General features: G+C 39.1%; 1 pseudogene; it reads left to right on the forward strand.

Annotated features, from left to right (window-relative positions):
- Positions 1-3,409: 3,409 nt before the first annotated feature.
- LOC111395002 lies at positions 3,410-6,398 on the forward strand (annotated as a pseudogene).
- Positions 6,399-7,219: the final 821 nt, after the last annotated feature.

Below are 7,219 nucleotides of genomic sequence, written 5' to 3' on the forward strand. Positions count from 1 at the left end.
ACAACAAGAATGGAATCCATCACCCGAATCCATGCTGACATCAAACCAAGGAGCTTCAGGTACGGTTAATGACTTGTACAATCCAGCATTAGTAAGAGCTCCTTTAGACCGCTGACATACATAACACCGCTCCACATAATGCGCCACATCACTGCTCAACTTAGGCTAGTAATAATCAGAAGAGACCAATGCTAATGTCTTGTCTAACCCAAAATATCCTTCATTATGAAGTTCACTAATAATCTGCTGTCTCAGTGAACAATTCAGAATGCATAACTGCAATCCACGAAACAGGTAACCATTATGTAAAACAAAATCATGTCGGTAATTATCAGTTACCTCCCGAATTATCTTCCCAAATGAAGGATCTGCAGCATACATATCAGGAAATGCCTCAAATCTGACAATCTTGGTGCTTATGGTGGTGAGGAGTAATGTGCGACGGCTCAATGCATCTACTACTCGATTCAAACTCCCTGCTTGATGCCTTAGTGTGAAAGTAAACTCCTGCAAACACGCCACCCACTTTGCATATCGCCTACTCAGCTTGTGCTGACCATTGATGTATTTCAAGGCCTCATGATCAGTAACAAGGATAAACTCCTTCTGTACCAGGTAATGACGCCAATGTTTCAAAGTCTGAACTATGGCATAGAACTCCAGGTCATAAGTGGAATAAATTTTCTTTGATCCCGATAGCTTCTCACTGAAAAAGGCTACTGGATGCCCTTCCTGAGTCAGAACACCACCAATACCAACTCCAGACGCATCATAGTTTACCTCGAAGACCTTTTCAAAGTTCGGAAGTGCCAAGACTGGGGCCTCCGTCATCTTCTACTTAACAAATTGAAAGCTAGCCTCTGCCTCCTCGGTCCACTGAAAATCACTCCCTATAAGGCACTCTGTGATAGGAATAATTAAGGTACTGAACTTTCTGATGAACCAGCGATAGAAGGAGGCCGATCCATGGAAACTTCTGACATCCTGCAAAGTTTTTGGCTTGGGCCAATTCAAAACTACCTCAATTTTGGATTGATCTGCATGAATACCATCAGTAGACACAACAAAACCCAAAAAGGTTACAGAAGTTGTGAAGAAAGAACACTTATTCTGATTGATGAATAAGCATTCCATCCTCATTACATCAAAGACAACATGAAGATGATTAAAATGTGACTCCCATATCGGACTATAAATAAGTATGTCTTCAAAATAGATTACCAAAAACTTCCCCATGAAAGCCGTAAAACCTGATGGATAAACCTCATAAAAGTGCCAGGTGCATTGGATAGTCCAAAGGGCATGACCATCCACTCGTACAATCTATGCTGTGTCTTGAACGCGGTCTTCCACTTATCTCAAGGCCTAATTCTGATCTGGTGGTATCCGCTATTAAGGTCAATTTTTGAAAAGACCTTAGAATCGGGACAATTGATCCAACATGTCGTCCAGGCGGGGAATTGGAAACCTGTACTCCACTGTAATCCTGTTAATTGCCCTGCTGTCAACACACTTATGCCACGACGCATCTTTCTTCTGCACTAGTAGAGCAGGAACTGCACAAGGACTCATACTCTCATGAATGTAGCCCCTTTCCAATAATTCTACCACCTATCGTTGCAACTCTTCAACTTCCTTGGGACGAGGCGATATGCTGGTCGATTTGGTAGACTCGACCCTGGAATAAGGTCAATCTGATGTTGAATGTCCCTCATAGGTGGTAATCTTGGAGGAAGATCCTCCGGCATCAAGTTAGAAAACTCCATCAGTAGTTGTTGCAATTCTGCTGGTAATTTCGAATCCACATTCGCCGCACTATTTTCACGAGGCATTAAAGCATAAACTATTTTTTCACGCCCAACCTCAACCAAGAACCTAGACATAGAAAGTAGATTGGTGTTATTAACTACCGGGGCAAGGACATCCCTACGAGGTGGCAAAACAATTTACTTTCCTTTGATGCTAAGAGAATAAGTATTCTTCCGCCCATCATGGATAACGTTACGATCATAATGCCAAGGTCGTCCCAACAAAACATGACACGCGTCCATTAATACCACATCACAGCAAGTATTATCAAAATATTTATTTCCAATCGAAAAAGACACTAAGCACCTTTTTTCTACTGTTACCTCACTGCCTTTATTTAGCCAAGAAAATTTGTATGGTTTGGGATGACGATCCATCTTCAGTTGCAGTTTCTCGATAGCCTCCTCAGACACTACATTCTCACAACTGTCACTATCAATTATTAGCTTGCAGACTTTATTAGGAACTATGCAAGTTGTGTGGAAAACGTTGGTACTCAACTAATCGTCCCCTAAATCGCCCTTGGGAGTCAACAGGCTCTTTCGAACGACCAGGGTCTCCTGGCATTTTTCATATAGCACGTCCTCATCTTCACCATCATCATACACAGGCTCCCCAACTTTCTCGAACTCTTCTATCATATCCTCCTCAATCAGAAGATTTTTATTCTTCTGACCAGCAGGCTTCTTGCAATCAGTTGCCCTATGCCCTTGTTTACCACACCTGAAACACTTAATACTTGAGCCAGAATTGTCCCGTTGTGGCTAATAAGTAGGACGAGATTCTTGAGGGCGAACTGGCTGACTACCTTCACCTCTAACCTCTGGCCTCTTACTCTGCTGTTTCTCCATTGCAAGTGCCAGCTAATATGCCTCAGAAATAGTCCACAATGAATGAAGGCTAAGAACATCCTGCAGGGGCTGCCTTAATCCTCCCAAATACTGTGCCACCATCTGCTTCTTCGTCTCAGATAAATCATTCCGAGCCACCAGCTGATAGAATTTCTTAGTATAATCATTGACTGATCTTGGGCCTTGCCTCAGTGAATGGAGCCTCTAAAACAAGGTTTGAGTATAGCCAAAAGGAAGGAAGTGCCCTTTCATCTTCTCCCAGTCAGTAATTTTGGATTTTTCACTGTCGCTCCCGTGAACGCTTCAACTGTTCCCACCATGTAAATGCTCTGCCTTTGAGTTTGATAGTGACCAGTTTCACTTTGACACGATCTGGAACCTCCTTATATTCAAAAATCCACTCTACTCCACTTCATTCAGCCAATCAATAAATCCTTCAGCCTGCAACGTACTAGAAAACTTAGGCAGATGCCCTCTGAAATCGAAATCCACATGACGATCTTCCCATCCACGATGCTCCCAAACTCAAGCACGATGGTGATACAGGTTTTCGAAATTGGTATCGGAGTCATGACCCTCCACATCATGATTACCGAACTCCTACTCTGTCAAACATTGGGTTAACTCCGCAACTGGTCTCTGCAAATCTTCAATCATCACATCCTGAATATTACGATCACGGCGCGGGACTTCCTCGATCAGAACCCGCCCTCGACGACAATGACCACGTCCACCAACCATTATGGCTGATGGAATTTATCTCCCAAGAAGATGCTGACGCTCTGGTACCAACTGACGCCAGGTAGGATAGTGATTATTCTATTGGCTTGTTGTAGCAGATGATTCGCAAGAAAGAAAACGCCCAAAATCAGAGAAAATACTCTGAAATTAACTCAATATTATTAATAATGCAGAATGACCAAAATTAACACATAAGCCGGGTTAAATAGCTGCAAAATACAAAATTATAGGAAAATTACCCAAAATGACAAAATCCCGAAATTACACCAGAATAAAATATTAAGTAAAAGAAGTAGGTTATCAAAAATTTGGCTCAATTCAAGTTTTCTAACATATGAAAAAAGGGCAACGAAATATTACCATAAATAGTAAAAAATAACTAAAAATTGAATTTCAAAAAGGAAAACAGCGAATTTTGGGCTCGATATTGACTCCCACCGAGCATAGCTGAGTGGCCACGATGTGCGTGCTGAAGAGAGCTTTCCGGATTACGGTCATAATAGCGATTCTGATAATCGTAGCCAAAGTTATGGCCAAATTACCAAAGACGTATCAAATTCTCCCAATCAAGGAAATAATTACGATTCACTTCCCATCTTTGCGCCGATCCGCCATCTCTTGGTATCTCAACGCCATCATCGTGCTATCTGACAAATTAGCATCACTCGACTCGGATCCTCCTGCATCATGATCACAACTAACTCCATCTGAGTCAAAGTTTATTAAATCATAAGAAACCAAATCAGCCTCATCGAACCCCTCCTAATGTTTAATCTCTAATTTAGTGATAAATACATCAAACGTAATCTCAAACCTTTCAATACATATAACTCTATCCTTACGTTACTTCTCCTTTAGCATCCATACAAAAAACTATTATAACGAAAGGTCTTGTTACAATTCAAAAGCAGAATATCAAACTTCATTGTTACCATCAAAAGAACAAAAAAACCTCGATCAAATCAAACCTTAAGCTCTAGACCACTTATTAGAATCCGAACAAGAATTATGTACATTGATACCACTTGTTAGGAATAGAAGAAATGAGATTATATTGCCCAATATGAAGTAGCAAAGATCACAACCAATAACAGAAAGAATTTATGTGGAAAACACAAGGAGGAGAATTTTACTCGTAAGGAGAGAAAATATACAAATAATTATATTCTAATCCTATAAAATGAAGTCTAAGACTTAATTCAAGGCCGATAATCATGTGGAGTATATATAGGACCCAAAGACATATATTATAGATGGAAAGAGGATGAAAAAACAAGCCAAAGAAATGGAAACAATATCGCAACTCGAGCGGCAAGGAAACGCAAGGCCGGGGGTAGGCGGCGCTCAAGCAGGAAACAGATGGCAAGCAGTCGGTAGTCTAGAGCCCTCGAATGGCGTTCGGGCGCCTAGTTTCTGATCCAAAATCGGTTTCGTCTTCTTGAATGGCACTTAGGCACCCAAATTGGGTCTCCAATGTCTAACTTTGATCCCTCAAACACCATTCTTCAGACGGTCCACAAAATGTTTCTCAATTTCTTGCTATAACATATAGATGACAATTATTAGATTATTTCTGTAATAAGTTTAGAGTAATATGCATTATTCTGTCTTTATTTGGTGAATATCCTACCTATAATTTTACCTTTCTAGGATCTCTATTTCCCTAGTTGTTTCTTTTGAACATCAATATCCATTTTCACTATATCATAATTTACTTGTTCTTTTACCTGGATATTCTCAATTTCTCCTTTGCAAAAAATGGGTACTGAGCTTTTATGGTCACCCCAAATTTATTGACTAGATTCAAATATTAAGTCTCTGTGTATCTATTTTGTTGTAAGTATCAATCAAGATTTTAACTCATTTGACGAACCTGCTTTTAGTTTTACAATTTGTTATGGTTTAATTATAAACTATGTAGTTGATGTTTTACGTGGCAGGATTGGGATTTCAGTGCTACTATCTTACATTATTACTATAGTACATCCAGTGAGTGGGATAGGTGCCAACTGGGGGTCAAAATCATCACATCTCCTGCCACCCGAGACAATGGTAAGGATGCTTGGAGAGAACGGGATTTAAAAAGTTAAAGTTAAGCTTTTTGATGCTGATTATGATACATTAAGAGCTCTTGGGAAATCTGTAATTATCTTGATTAATTCTCTCTTACATGCAAATAGCGTTCAATGACCACAGGTACGTCGCAGTTGGAAACGAAACCTTCTTAGAGCAACGTACCCGGCTCTCAGAAATAATCAAGAAGCGCTGATAAAAGCCAGTGTCAGCAATCAAGTAAAGGTCACTGTTCCCCTCAATGCTGATGTCTACTCGCGTTCAACTAGCTTGCCGTCTGGAGGTGATTTTTTATTTTTTTATTTTATTATTATTATTATTACTTTTTTGGTAAAGACATCCACACATCCTTAGTAACTTTTTAGGGTCCACCAAGGAAGGTCGATGGGGGTTAAGGGTTCCCCAACCATATTTATTTCATAAAAATCAAGAATACATGGAAGGAGGGGGGTGTGAATCTGACCTCCAAAAAGCAGTGATGCAACAAATGAATATAATAAATGAAAGCAATAAATGAGGAAGTACTACTTCCCCATACAATAAAGAATACGTCTGGAGGTGATTTCCGGGTTGATATCCATGACTTTGTGGTTCAAATCTTGAAGTTACAGAGTTATAATAATGCACCTTTCATGATCGATGTATACCCTTTTATAAGTCTTTATAAAGATCCTAGCTTCCCTGTTGATTATGACTTTTATGATGGAAATGCGACGCCTCTGAATGATGGTGGCGCGAATTATTGCAATTTGTTTTATGTGAATTAAGACACTCGTCTTGGCATTGGAAAAGAATGGATTTAAGTATTTATCTATTATGGTTGGAGAAATTGGGTGGCCAATTGATGGAGATCGAAATGCTAACCAAGAGTATGCACCGAGATTCAACCAAGGTTTCATGGCTCATCAATGCTTATCTATTTAGTTTTATCGATGAGGACGATAAAGAGTATTGATCTCGGAAACCTTGGTATGCTGATTGCACTTGCCTCAGTTATCAGATATCGTGTGGCATTTTAAGCGATCATACTAACATTTTAAGTGGGAAATTGGTATGATTCACTTTTTTCGAAATTTTGAGGTTTACATTGACATTATTATATGGTGGTATTTTCTTGCACATTTAAAGTATTTTTTGTAACTGGCAAGGAGTGCTGTAGTTCAGATTGTGTCATATAACCATTATGATCTTTCAGATTAAAGAAACAACAATTGTCCTTAACGTTAATTGAAAAATAATTCATGTCCAAACATGAAAGTAGTGATAAATCTCGTCAGGGAAATGGTGAATAGAAAGGCCATTCTTTCCAAATCTCCCTTTTATTTTTTTATTTTTTTATTATTTTTTTTTCTCAAATTGTAGGGCAGGATTGAGATGTGGACAGAATACAATGTAGAGAGGGAAAATTGCCCAATTTTCCCAACCTATTTTCTCATTAGCATGTAAACTCTCAAATTTAACCAGAAGCCATTTGACACCATCGGATCCCAATTATAAAAATTGTTCAAATTCATGTTAAATCGTTTTCTAATCAAAGATGTTTCATTTTTATGTAGCTAAGTTATGGTTTACAGCTAGACGTTATTAATAGAAATTTGAAGTGGGGGAGGTTTTTACGAGGGTACATGGCAATTCAACAAAGATTTGGAAATGTATTAGACCATACCAGACATTATTGAATACAAAGGAATGATAGAATATCTAAGCCCTGTCGAGTAGGAGAATTGGTGCTGGGACAAGGCTTA

The sequence above is a fragment of the Olea europaea genome, chromosome 6, assembly GCF_002742605.1.
Source record: "Olea europaea var. sylvestris chromosome 6, O_europaea_v1, whole genome shotgun sequence".
In the NCBI taxonomy this organism is placed as follows: Eukaryota; Viridiplantae; Streptophyta; class Magnoliopsida; order Lamiales; family Oleaceae; genus Olea; species Olea europaea.